The sequence below is a fragment of the Sturnus vulgaris genome, unplaced genomic scaffold (genome assembly GCF_052056855.1).
Source record: "Sturnus vulgaris isolate bStuVul1 unplaced genomic scaffold, bStuVul1.hap1 Scaffold_182, whole genome shotgun sequence".
In the NCBI taxonomy this organism is placed as follows: Eukaryota; Metazoa; Chordata; class Aves; order Passeriformes; family Sturnidae; genus Sturnus; species Sturnus vulgaris.
In genome coordinates, this window is record NW_028276116.1 from 567,501 (window position 1) to 582,500 (window position 15,000).

Here is a 15,000-nt window from a genome sequence, read left to right on the forward strand (position 1 = left end):
TCTCAACTCCTCCCGTAAAACCCCTCCAACCACCGGACATACGGTCTCTTTTCTCACTCGCCAACACAGCCAGCCCTTCTCTCTCGCCTTTCGCTTTCGCTTCGGTGGCGGCCCGTGACCCTTCGTCAGCGCGCGCTTCTCGGTGCCGCGGCTTAGGGCCGCGAGAGAAAAAGAACGGAGGCCGGGCGGGCACCCCCACACTGCCCCGCACACCGGCACGCTTTAATAAAAAAGAACGGAGCCGCTCGCAAAACCCAGCCCCCGCCGGCAACGGCAACCACGGCAGCCGGGGCAGGCCAGACACCACGGGCCGCCCCGGCACGGTGCCTCGATCGCGCCCGGCCGATACCGAGAAAGGGCGAGGCGCCGCCGCCCCGCCCACGACACACTCTCGGGGGCTCACTCGCTCGCTCGCTCTCTGTTGGGTTGCGGGGTCCGTCCTGGGGGGGGGACACGGCCGGCCACCGCGGCCGACCGCCGCCCCGGAAAAATTCTGCCCGCTACACGCGGGTCCCCGGCTTAGGGCCGAGGAAGGGGGACGACTTCAACAACACACGGCAGGGCCGGACACTCCCGTCACCGAGCCCCCCTTCGCAGGCAAGCAAGCGAAGCCGAGAGGCGAGGCCACACGCCCCACTGCATGTCCCCCGCTGCCCTTTCGATACGGACACAACTCTGGCAACACAGGTCGGGAGCGGGAAACGAGGCGCAGCCAACCTCGGCCAAGCGAGCCACGCCCGGGGGGCTCTCGGGGAGGGGGGCCAGGGAAAGCCCGGGCAGGCTCAACACAACCCCGGGCCGGCCCCACAGAAATCCAGCCCCGGCTGCCGGCCACCAGCGTGCACCGGGACCGACAGCCGAAGAAATGCCGCACCCGGCGAGCGGGCGGGGCCCCGGCTTAAGGCCGGGCAGAAAAGGGGCGAGGCGCCGCCGCCTCGCCCGCCACCATCCCCGGGGGAGCGAGCGGGCGCCCGGCTCCCCGTTGTCACGAAACCGGCAGCAGCCGGGCCGGAGCGGGACACACTCGCGGCTTTCTCGCCCTCTCTCTGGGCCTTTTTCTCGCTTCTCCCCCGCCTGGAACAACGCAGCCTCGCCTGGGCCGGGGGAGCGCGGTGGCTCTCGGATCGCATCGCTCTCTCTGGGGGCTTTCTCGCTTCTCCCCCGGACTGAACCCGCAGCCTCGGCCTGGGCCGGGGAGCGGCTCTCGGATCGCATCGGTCTCTCTGGGGGCTTTCTCGCTTCTCCCCCGACTGAGCACGCAGCCTCGCCTGGGCCGGGGAGCGGCTCTCGGATCGCATCGGTCTCTCTCTCTGGGCTAACCTGTCCCAGTCGAACTGGGTAAGACGGGAAGCCGGACGAAGCCACGCGACTCGCCCCGACATCGGCGGTGTTCTTCTGGCCCTGGCGACCGCACGCGCGTCCGCCCTTCTCCGCCACGGACACAGGCACGGCAACAGCCTGTGGGGATACGGCCCGTCACCTCGTTCCCATAATACGGACAGATGGGCCCGAAGCGGCGGAGGCCGGAAAGAGAACCGATGTACGTGACCGAGGGGGCGCAGTGGCGCACGCCGCCTTCTACGATGACATAGCCGGAGGCAGCGAGAAACAGCGACCCCTTGGAGTACTTCCAGGCCGGCGGCGGACAACAGGTCTACCAGCCATGAAACGGGCAACAGGTCTACCGACGGCTTGCTGCGGACAACAGGTCTACCCAGCCATGAAACGGGCAACAGGTCGACCAAGCTGCGGACAACAGGTCTACCCAGGGCATGCTGCGGACACCAGGTCTACCCACGGCTTGCTGCGGACAACAGGTCTACCCAGGCATGAATCGGGCAACAGGTCTACCAAGCTGCGGACACCAGGTCTACCCACGGCATGCTGCGGACAACAGGTCTACCCACGGCTTGCTGCGGACACCAGGTCTACCCAGCCATGAAACGGGCAACAGGTCTACCCACTCAATGCTGCGGACACCAGGTCTACCCAGCCATGAAACGGGCAACAGGTCTACCAAGCTGCGGACACCAGGTCTACCCAGGGCATGCTGCGGACACCAGGTCTACCCACTCAATGCTACGGACAACAGGTCTACCCAGCCATGAAACGGGCAACAGGTCTACCAAGCTGCGGACAACAGGTCTACCCAGGGCATGCTGCGGACACCAGGTCTACCCACGGCTTGCTGCGGACAACAGGTCTACCCAGCTGCGGACACCAGGTCTACCCAGGGCATGAAACGGGCAACAGGTCTACCAAGCTGCGGACACCAGGTCTACCCAGGGCATGCTGCGGACACCAGGTCTACCCACGGCTTGCTGCGGACAACAGGTCTACCCAGCCATGAAACGGGCAACAGGTCTACCAAGCTGCGGACACCAGGTCTACCCAGGGCATGCTGCGGACACCAGGTCTACCCACGGCTTGCTGCGGACACCAGGTCTACCCAGCCATGAAACGGGCAACAGGTCTACCAAGCTGCGGACACCAGGTCTACCCAGGGCATGCTGCGGACACCAGGTCTACCAACTCAATGCTGCGGACAACAGGTCTACCCAGCCATGAAACGGGCAACAGGTCTACCAAGCTGCGGACACCAGGTCTACCCAGGGTATGCAGCGGACACCAGGTCTACCAACTCAATGCTGCGGACAACAGGTCTACCCAGCCATGAAACGGGCAACAGGTCTACCAAGCTGCGGACACCAGGTCTACCCACGGCTTGCTGCGGACACCAGGTCTACCCAGCCATGAAACGGGCAACAGGTCTACCCACTCAATGCTGCGGACAACAGGTCTACCCAGCCATGAAACGGGCAACAGGTCTACCAAGCTGCGGACACCAGGTCTACCCAGGGCATGCTGCGGACAACAGGTCTACCCAGCCATGAAACGGGCAACAGGTCTACCCACGGCTTGCTGCGGACAACAGGTCTACCCAGGCATGAAACGGGCAACAGGTCTACCAAGCTGCGGACACCAGGTCTACCCAGGGCATGCTGCGGACACCAGGTCTACCCAGCCATGAAACGGGCAACAGGTCTACTCACGGCTTGCTGCGGACACCAGGTCTACCCAGCCATGAAACGGGCAACAGGTCTACCAAGCTGCGGACACCAGGTCTACCCAGCCTTGAAACGGGCAACAGGTCTACCAAGCTGCGGACACCAGGTCTACCCAGGGCATGCTGCGGACACCAGGTCTACCCAGCCATGAAACGGGCAACAGGTCTACTCACGGCTTGCTGCGGACACCAGGTCTACCAAGGGCATGCTGCGGACACCAGGTCTACCCAGCCATGAATCGGGCAACAGGTCTACTCACGGCTTGCTGCGGACACCAGGTCTACCCAGCCATGAAACGGGCAACAGGTCTACCAAGCTGCGGACACCAGGTCTACCCAGGGCATGCTGCGGACACCAGGTCTACCCACGGCTTGCTGCGGACAACAGGTCTACCCAGGCATGAATCGGGCAACAGGTCTACCAAGCTGCGGACACCAGGTCTACCCAGGGCATGCTGCGGACACCAGGTCTACCCACGGCTTGCTGCGGACAACAGGTCTACCAACTCAATGCTGCGGACAACAGGTCTACCCAGCCATGAAACGGGCAACAGGTCTACCAAGCTGCGGACACCAGGTCTACCCACGGCTTGCTGCGGACACCAGGTCTACCCAGCCATGAAACGGGCAACAGGTCTACCAAGCTGCGGACACCAGGTCTACCCAGGGCATGCTGCGGACACCAGGTCTACCCAGCCATGAAACGGGCAACAGGTCTACTCACGGCTTGCTGCGGACACCAGGTCTACCCAGCCATGAAACGGGCAACAGGTCTACTCACTCAATGCTGCGGACACCAGGTCTACCCAGCCATGAAACGGGCAACAGGTCTACCAACTCAATGCTGCGGACAACAGGTCTACCCAGCCATGAAACGGGCAACAGGTCTACCAAGCTGCGGACACCAGGTCTACCCACGGCTTGCTGCGGACAACAGGTCTACCCAGGCATGAATCGGGCAACAGGTCTACCAAGCTGCGGACACCAGGTCTACCCACGGCTTGCTGCGGACAACAGGTCTACCCAGCCATGAAACGGGCAACAGGTCTACCAAGCTGCGGACACCAGGTCTACCCACGGCTTGCTGCGGACAACAGGTCTACCCAGCCATGAAACGGGCAACAGGTCTACTCACGGCTTGCTGCGGACACCAGGTCTACCCAGCCATGAATCGGGCAACAGGTCTACCAAGCTGCGGACAACAGGTCTACCCAGCCATGAAACGGGCAACAGGTCTACCAACTCAATGCTGCGGACAACAGGTCTACCCAGCCATGAAACGGGCAACAGGTCTACCAAGCTGCGGACACCAGGTCTACCCAGGGTATGCAGCGGACACCAGGTCTACCAACTCAATGCTGCGGACAACAGGTCTACCCAGCCATGAAACGGGCAACAGGTCTACCAAGCTGCGGACACCAGGTCTACCCACGGCTTGCTGCGGACACCAGGTCTACCCAGCCATGAAACGGGCAACAGGTCTACCCACTCAATGCTGCGGACAACAGGTCTACCCAGCCATGAAACGGGCAACAGGTCTACCAAGCTGCGGACACCAGGTCTACCCAGGGCATGCTGCGGACAACAGGTCTACCCAGCCATGAAACGGGCAACCGGTCTACTCACGGCTTGCTGCGGACAACAGGTCTACCCAGCCATGAAACGGGCAACAGGTCTACCAAGCTGCGGACACCAGGTCTACCCAGGGCATGCTGCGGACACCAGGTCTACCCAGCCATGAAACGGGCAACAGGTCTACCAAGCTGCGGACAACAGGTCTACCCAGCCATGAAACGGGCAACAGGTCTACCAAGCTGCGGACACCAGGTCTACCCAGCCTTGAAACGGGCAACAGGTCTACCAAGCTGCGGACACCAGGTCTACCCAGGGCATGCTGCGGACACCAGGTCTACCCAGCCATGAAACGGGCAACAGGTCTACTCACGGCTTGCTGCGGACACCAGGTCTACCCAGCCATGAAACGGGCAATAGGTCTACCAAGCTGCGGACACCAGGTCTACCCAGGGCATGCTGCGGACAACAGGTCTACCCAGCCATGAATCGGGCAACAGGTCTACTCACGGCTTGCTGCGGACACCAGGTCTACCCAGCCATGAAACGGGCAACAGGTCTACCAAGCTGCGGACACCAGGTCTACCCAGGGCATGCTGCGGACACCAGGTCTACCCACGGCTTGCTGCGGACACCAGGTCTACCCAGGCATGAATCGGGCAACAGGTCTACCAAGCTGCGGACACCAGGTCTACCCAGGGCATGCTGCGGACACCAGGTCTACCCACGGCTTGCTGCGGACAACAGGTCTACCAACTCAATGCTGCGGACAACAGGTCTACCCAGCCATGAAACGGGCAACAGGTCTACCAAGCTGCGGACACCAGGTCTACCCACGGCTTGCTGCGGACAACAGGTCTACCCAGCCATGAAACGGGCAACAGGTCTACCAAGCTGCGGACACCAGGTCTACCCAGGGCATGCTGCGGACACCAGGTCTACCCAGCCATGAAACGGGCAACAGGTCTACTCACGGCTTGCTGCGGACACCAGGTCTACCCAGCCATGAAACGGGCAACAGGTCTACTCACTCAATGCTGCGGACACCAGGTCTACCCACGGCTTGCTGCGGACAACAGGTCTACCCAGCCATGAAACGGGCAACAGGTCTACCAAGCTGCGGACACCAGGTCTACCCAGGGCATGCTGCGGACACCAGGTCTACCCACGGCTTGCTGCGGACAACAGGTCTACCAACTCAATGCTGCGGACAACAGGTCTACCCAGCCATGAAACGGGCAACAGGTCTACCAAGCTGCGGACACCAGGTCTACCCAGGGCATGCTGCGGACACCAGGTCTACCCAGCCATGAAACGGGCAACAGGTCTACTCACGGCTTGCTGCGGACACCAGGTCTACCCAGCCATGAAACGGGCAACAGGTCTACTCACTCAATGCTGCGGACACCAGGTCTACCCAGCCATGAAACGGGCAACAGGTCTACCAACTCAATGCTGCGGACAACAGGTCTACCCAGCCATGAAACGGGCAACAGGTCTACCAAGCTGCGGACACCAGGTCTACCCACGGCTTGCTGCGGACAACAGGTCTACCCAGGCATGAATCGGGCAACAGGTCTACCAAGCTGCGGACACCAGGTCTACCCACGGCTTGCTGCGGACAACAGGTCTACCCAGCCATGAAACGGGCAACAGGTCTACCAAGCTGCGGACACCAGGTCTACCCAGGGCATGCTGCGGACACCAGGTCTACCCAGCCATGAAACGGGCAACAGGTCTACCAAGCTGCGGACACCAGGTCTACCCAGGGCATGCTGCGGACACCAGGTCTACCCAGCCATGAAACGGGCAACAGGTCTACCAAGCTGCGGACACCAGGTCTACCCACGGCTTGCTGCGGACAACAGGTCTACCCAGCCATGAAACGGGCAACAGGTCTACTCACGGCTTGCTGCGGACACCAGGTCTACCCAGCCATGAATCGGGCAACAGGTCTACCAAGCTGCGGACAACAGGTCTACCCAGCCATGAAACGGGCAACAGGTCTACCAACTCAATGCTGCGGACAACAGGTCTACCCAGCCATGAAACGGGCAACAGGTCTACCAAGCTGCGGACACCAGGTCTACCCAGGGCATGCTGCGGACACCAGGTCTACGCAGCCATGAAACGGGCAACAGGTCTACCAAGCTGCGGACACCAGGTCTACCCACGGCTTGCTGCGGACAACAGGTCTACCCAGCCATGAAACGGGCAACAGGTCTACTCACGGCTTGCTGCGGACACCAGGTCTACCCAGCCATGAATCGGGCAACAGGTCTACCAAGCTGCGGACAACAGGTCTACCCAGCCATGAAACGGGCAACAGGTCTACCAACTCAATGCTGCGGACAACAGGTCTACCCAGCCATGAAACGGGCAACAGGTCTACCAAGCTGCGGACACCAGGTCTACCCAGGGTATGCAGCGGACACCAGGTCTACCAACTCAATGCTGCGGACACCAGGTCTACCCAGCCATGAAACGGGCAACAGGTCTACCAAGCTGCGGACACCAGGTCTACCCACGGCTTGCTGCGGACAACAGGTCTACCCAGCCATGAAACGGGCAACAGGTCTACTCACGGCTTGCTGCGGACACCAGGTCTACCCAGCCATGAAACGGGCAACAGGTCTACCAAGCTGCGGACACCAGGTCTACCCAGGGCATGCTGCGGACACCAGGTCTACCCAGCCATGAAACGGGCAACAGGTCTACTCACGGCTTGCTGCGGACACCAGGTCTACCCAGCCATGAATCGGGCAACAGGTCTACCAAGCTGCGGACAACAGGTCTACCCAGCCATGAAACGGGCAACAGGTCTACCAACTCAATGCTGCGGACAACAGGTCTACCCAGCCATGAAACGGGCAACAGGTCTACCAAGCTGCGGACACCAGGTCTACCCAGGGTATGCAGCGGACACCAGGTCTACCAACTCAATGCTGCGGACAACAGGTCTACCCAGGCATGAATCGGGCAACAGGTCTACCAAGCTGCGGACACCAGGTCTACCCACGGCTTGCTGCGGACACCAGGTCTACCCAGCCATGAAACGGGCAACAGGTCTACCCACTCAATGCTGCGGACAACAGGTCTACCCAGCCATGAAACGGGCAACAGGTCTACCAAGCTGCGGACACCAGGTCTACCCAGGGCATGCTGCGGACACCAGGTCTACCCAGGCATGAAACGGGCAACAGGTCTACCAAGCTGCGGACACCAGGTCTACCCAGGGCATGCTGCGGACACCAGGTCTACCCAGCCATGAAACGGGCAACAGGTCTACTCACGGCTTGCTGCGGACACCAGGTCTACCCCGCCATGAAACGGGCAACAGGTCTACCAAGCTGCGGACAACAGGTCTACCCAGCCATGAAACGGGCAACAGGTCTACCAAGCTGCGGACACCAGGTCTACCCAGGGCATGCTGCGGACACCAGGTCTACCAACTCAATGCTGCGGACAACAGGTCTACCCAGCCATGAAACGGGCAACAGGTCTACCAAGCTGCGGACACCAGGTCTACCCAGGGCATGCTGCGGACACCAGGTCTACCAACTCAATGCTGCGGACAACAGGTCTACCCAGCCATGAAACGGGCAACAGGTCTACCAAGCTGCGGACACCAGGTCTACCCAGGGCATGCTGCGGACACCAGGTCTACCAACTCAATGCTGCGGACAACAGGTCTACCCAGCCATGAATCGGGCAACAGGTCTACCAAGCTGCGGACACCAGGTCTACCCAGGGCATGCTGCGGACACCAGGTCTACCCAGCCATGAAACGGGCAACAGGTCTACTCACGGCTTGCTGCGGACACCAGGTCTACCCAGCCATGAAACGGGCAACAGGTCTACCAAGCTGCGGACAACAGGTCTACCCAGCCATGAAACGGGCAACAGGTCTACCCACTCAATGCTGCGGACACCAGGTCTACCCAGGGCATGCTGCGGACACCAGGTCTACCAACTCAATGCTGCGGACAACAGGTCTACCCAGGCATGAATCGGGCAACAGGTCTACCAGGCTGCGGACACCAGGTCTACCCACGGCTTGCTGCGGACACCAGGTCTACCCAGCCATGAAACGGGCAACAGGTCTACCAAGCTGCGGACACCAGGTCTACCCAGGGCATGCTGCGGACACCAGGTCTACCCAGCCATGAAACGGGCAACAGGTCTACTCACGGCTTGCTGCGGACACCAGGTCTACCCAGGCATGAATCGGGCAACAGGTCTACCAAGCTGCGGACACCAGGTCTACCCAGGGCATGCTGCGGACACCAGGTCTACCCAGCCATGAAACGGGCAACAGGTCTACTCACGGCTTGCTGCGGACACCAGGTCTACCCAGCCATGAAACGGGCAACAGGTCTACCAAGCTGCGGACACCAGGTCTACCCAGGGCATGCTGCGGACACCAGGTCTACCAACTCAATGCTGCGGACAACAGGTCTACCCAGCCATGAAACGGGCAACAGGTCTACCAAGCTGCGGACACCAGGTCTACCCAGGGCATGCTGCGGACACCAGGTCTACCAACTCAATGCTGCGGACAACAGGTCTACCCAGCCATGAATCGGGCAACAGGTCTACCAAGCTGCGGACACCAGGTCTACCCAGGGCATGCTGCGGACACCAGGTCTACCCAGCCATGAAACGGGCAACAGGTCTACCAAGCTGCGGACACCAGGTCTACCCAGGGCATGCTGCGGACACCAGGTCTACCCAGCCATGAAACGGGCAACAGGTCTACTCACGGCTTGCTGCGGACACCAGGTCTACCCAGCCATGAAACGGGCAACAGGTCTACCAAGCTGCGGACACCAGGTCTACCCAGGGCATGCTGCGGACACCAGGTCTACCCAGCCATGAAACGGGCAACAGGTCTACTCACGGCTTGCTGCGGACACCAGGTCTACCCAGCCATGAAACGGGCAACAGGTCTACCAAGCTGCGGACACCAGGTCTACCCAGGGCATGCTGCGGACACCAGGTCTACCAACTCAATGCTGCGGACAACAGGTCTACCCAGCCATGAAACGGGCAACAGGTCTACCAAGCTGCGGACACCAGGTCTACCCAGGGCATGCTGCGGACACCAGGTCTACCAACTCAATGCTGCGGACAACAGGTCTACCCAGCCATGAATCGGGCAACAGGTCTACCAAGCTGCGGGCACCAGGTCTACCCACGGCTTGCTGCGGACAACAGGTCTACCCAGCCATGAAACGGGCAACAGGTCTACCAAGCTGCGGACACCAGGTCTACCCAGGGCATGCTGCGGACACCAGGTCTACCCAGCTATGAAACGGGCAACAGGTCTACTCACGGCTTGCTGCGGACACCAGGTCTACCCAGCCATGAAACGGGCAACAGGTCTACCAAGCTGCGGACACCAGGTCTACCCAGGGCATGCTGCGGACACCAGGTCTACCCAGCCATGAAACGGGCAACAGGTCTACTCACGGCTTGCTGCGGACACCAGGTCTACCCAGCCATGAAACGGGCAACAGGTCTACCAAGCTGCGGACACCAGGTCTACCCAGGGCATGCTGCGGACACCAGGTCTACCCAGCCATGAAACGGGCAACAGGTCTACCAAGCTGCGGACACCAGGTCTACCCAGGGCATGCTGCGGACACCAGGTCTACCCACGGCTTGCTGCGGACAACAGGTCTACCCAGGGCATGAATCGGGCAACAGGTCTACCAAGCTGCGGACACCAGGTCTACCCAGGGCATGCTGCGGACACCAGGTCTACCCACGGCTTGCTGCGGACAACCGGTCTACCCACGGCTTGCTGCGGACAACAGGTCTACCCACTCCAAGCTGCGGACACCAGGTCTAACTACTCCATTACGCGGACAACAGGTCTACCCACTCCATGCGGCGGACAACATGTCTACCCGCTCCATGCTGCGGACACCAGGTCTGCCCACGCCGTGATGCGGACCACAGGTCTACCTTCGCCATGCTGCACGCAGCCCGGGTCGCACCGGAGCTAGGTAGACCCGGTCGCCGCGGCCGTCGCAGCGCCCTCGCCCTCGACGGCGGACCCACGCCGCCGGTCCCGGAGGCGGGTAGACCTGGTCGCCGCGGCCACGGCGGCCGCCCATCCCGGAGCCCAGTAGACCTGGCCGCCGCGGGACCGGCCAAGTTTCCCGGAGTCGTGTAGACCTGGTCGTCGCGGCCACGGCCGCCGCCGCTGCGCCTTCGCCGGCGACGGCGGTCCCACGCCACCGGCCCCGGAGCCGCGTCGACCTGGCCGCCGCGGGACGGGCCACGTTTCGCGGATCCGGGTAGACGAGGCATCCTTGTACCATCTCGGAGCCGGGGAAACCCCACAGCCTCTTAACGCTCCGGAGCCCAAGTGCTCCAGCAGCCTTGCCCCGCCCGGCAGAATCGATTTCAAGACCAAGACATATTTTCGACAACATTTTATTTCATCATTTCATTTCATTTCTTTTCATTTCATTTTATTATTTTATTTTATTTCGTTTTGTTTTGTTTTGTTTTGTTTTGATTTGATTTGATTTGTTTCATTTCCTCTTTGCCTTTTTTGAATGATTGCCTCTTCTATTTACTCGGAAAGAAAATCTTTTCCGGAAAACAAAACTCTTGCCAAATCTTATTTGTGATCCCTTTGGGCCCACAGCCGAGCTGACGGAGGGCCTGTGCCCGGTTCTCGCCCTGCTGACACACTGACCCCCCCAAACGGCGTCCTCCCTACCCCACGCCTCCTCCCCCGTCCCCCAGAGACCCTACCTACAGAGCCCCCCCCCCCACAAAACAGAACCTCACGGGCCGCAGCACAGCCAGGGGAAGCACGTACGTGCAGCGAAACTCGGCCCAAAGCCGCCGCGCCCTGGCACAACTCGCCCTGCCCCTTCCCGCCCCACGGAGGCGGCTGCATCGAGGCGACCGGCGCCGCCGTCGGCAAGCGGGTGGCCGCTTTCGGGCCGGTTCTTCCGCGGAAGGTCTGCAGAGCTCTTGGGGCCTCGGCGCGGGTTTGGGGGGCCGTGAGGGCTCGCTGTCGAGGCGCCCGGGGCCGGCACGAAGCCGCCTGCCCTCTCCCTGTCCCTGCCCCGTCTTCCGCAGCCACCCATTAACGCTGGGGGCGAGCCCGCCCTCCGCCATCAACCTCCCATGCAGCGCTTTCAGACTTTCCCCGCCCCTGCCCATTGTCGGCTGGGGGCGCCCTGCCCCCCGCCGTCAGCCTCCCTGGCAGCGCTTTCAGACTCTCTCGGGCCCCTGCCCATTGTCGGCTGGGGGCGCCCCGCCCCCCGCCCTCAGCCTCCCTGGCAGCGCTTTCAGACTGCCTCGGGCCCTGCCCATTGTCGGTTGGGGGCGCCCCGCCCCCCGCCCTCAGCCTCCCTGGCAGCGCTTTCAGACTGCCTCGGGCCCTGCCCATTGTCGGTTGGGGGCGACCCCGCCCTCCGCCATCAGCCTCCCTGGCAGCACTTTCAGCCTCTTCCTGCCCCCGCCCACGGTCCCACCGGGCAGTTTACACGGCGGCGGCGGGAGGCTGATGCCGAGGTCGGCAGGCGGAGAGCCTGGTGCACAAGCAGGGATGGCGGCGGGATGATTGGCGCCGTCTGTCCCTGGTCAAAGAAGCTCTCTGTTCAGCTTTCTCGGAGCCTTTTGCTTTGGTGGCGTTCCTTCCTCCTCCGCCCCGGCGCCGCTCAAGCCTGCGGCAGGGCGGCAGCGCGGCGGGCGGGCGGCCGGGGGGAGGGGGGAGGGGGGGGGGAGGGAGGGAGCGCGCGAGCGAGCGAGCGAGCGCGCTGCAGAAATGAAGCCCGGAGCAGGGCCGCGGTCCATTCGAGCACGGGGAGGGGGCGCGACAACGCTGCCTGCTCCTGTCGGGGAGCGCTTGGGGAAGTGGGGTGCCGGCACCATGACGGCGGAGCGGACAGGGGCCGCGGCTGGGGAAGAGGCCGGCGGAGCTCGCCAGTGGATGCTGGCGCACGGAGCCGGCAGGGACACCTGGGCACGGCTGGGACCGAAAGTCGCCCGCCTTCACGCCCCGCCTTTCGCCGGGGGGAAGAAGACGCGAGAGCAGGGCTGCCTGCTGGGCTGCCAGTGCCCGCGGTCATGCCGGACGTGCAGGCCGACCGCCGAAGGCGTGCTCGCCGCTGCAGAGACGACAAGGGGGCCGCGCGTCCGATGGAAGAGACGGGGCGCCATCGCGCGGCGGCCGGGCTGCAAGGCCGGCCGACGGTAACAGGACTACCACGCCGCGGGCGGCCAGAGACAAAGACCGGCCGAGGGCAACAGGTCTACCCAGCATTAGGCCGGCCGGTACCAGGGCCGGCCGAGGGCAACAGTTCTACCCAGCATTAGGCCAGCCGGAAAGACGGCCGGCAGAGGGCAACAGGTCTACCCAGCATTCGGCCGTCAGGTACAAAGGCCGGCCGAGGGCAACAGGTCTACCCAGCATTCGGCTGGCCGGTAACACGGCGGGCCGAGGGCAACAGGTCTACCCAGCATTAGGCCGGCCGGTAACACTGCCGGCCGAGGGCAACAGGTCTACCCAGCATTCGGCCGCCACGTCCAAAGGCCGGCCGAGGGCAACAGGTCTACCCAGCATTCGGCCGCCACGTCCAAAGGCCGGCCGAGGGCAACAGGTCTACCCAGCATTAGGCCGCCACGTCCAAAGGCCGGCCGAGGGCAACAGGTCTACCCAGCATTCGGCCGCCACGTACAAAGGCCGGCCGAGGGCAACAGGTCTACCCAGCATTCGGCCGCCACGTCCAAAGGCCGGCCGAGGGCAACAGGTCTACCCAGCATTCGGCCGCCACGTCCAAAGGCCGGCCGAGGGCAACAGGTCTACCCAGCATTCGGCCGCCACGTCCAAAGGCCGGCCGAGGGCAACAGGTCTACCCAGCATTCGGCCGCCACGTCCAAAGGCCGGCCGAGGGCAACAGGTCTACCCAGCATTAGGCCGCCACGTCCAAAGGCCGGCCGAGGGCAACAGGTCTACCCAGCATTAGGCCGGCCGGCAGAGGGCAACAGGTCTACCCAGCATTCGGCCGTCAGGTACAAAGGCCGGCCGAGGGCAACAGGTCTACCCAGCATTCGGCCGCCACGTCCAAAGGCCGGCCGAGGGCAACAGGTCTACCCAGCATTCGGCCGTCAGGTACAAAGGCCGGCCGAGGGCAACAGGTCTACCCAGCATTCGGCTGGCCGGTAACACGGCGGGCCGAGGGCAACAGGTCTACCCAGCATTAGGCCGGCCGGTAACACTGCCGGCCGAGGGCAACAGGTCTACCCAGCATTAGGCCGCCACGTCCAAAGGCCGGCCGAGGGCAACAGGTCTACCCAGCATTAGGCCGCCACGTCCAAAGGCCGGCCGAGGGCAACAGGTCTACCCAGCATTCGGCCGCCACGTCCAAAGGCCGGCCGAGGGCAACAGGTCTACCCAGCATTAGGCTGCCACGTCCAAAGGCCGGCCGAGGGCAACAGGTCTACCCAGCATTCGGCCGCCACGTCCAAAGGCCGGCCGAGGGCAACAGGTCTCCCCAGCATTAGGCCGGCCGGCAGAGGGCAACAGGTCTACCCAGCATTCGGCCGTCAGGTACAAAGGCCGGCCGAGGGCAACAGGTCTACCCAGCATTAGGCCGGCCGGTAACACTGCCGGCCGAGGGCAACAGGTCTACCCAGCATTAGGCCGCCACGTCCAAAGGCCGGCCGAGGGCAACAGGTCTACCCAGCATTAGGCCGCCACGTCCAAAGGCCGGCCGAGGGCAACAGGTCTACCCAGCATTCGGCCGCCACGTCCAAAGGCCGGCCGAGGGCAACAGGTCTACCCAGCATTAGGCCGGCCGGCAGAGGGCAACAGGTCTACCCAGCATTCGGCCGTCAGGTACAAAGGCCGGCCGAGGGCAACAGGTCTACCCAGCATTAGGCCGGCCGGTAACACGGCCGGCAGAGGGCAACAGGTCTACTCAGCATTAGGCCGGCCGGTAAAACGGCAGGCCGAGGGCAACAGGTCTACCCAGCATTCGGCCGTCAGGTACAAAGGCCGGCCGAGGGCAACAGGTCTACCCAGCATTAGGCCGGCCGGTAACACTGCCGGCCGAGGGCAACAGGTCTACCCAGCATTAGGCCGCCACGTCCAAAGGCCGGCCGAGGGCAACAGGTCTACCCAGCATTAGGCCGCCACGTCCAAAGGCCGGCCGAGGGCAACAGGTCTACCCAGCATTCGGCCGCCACGTATAAAGGCCGGCCGAGGGCAACAGGTCTACCCAGCATTAGGCCGGCCGGCAGAGGGCAACAGGTCTACCCAGCATTCGGCCGTCAGGTACAAAGGCCGGCCGAGGGCAACAGGTCTACCCAGCATTAGGCCGGCCGGTAAC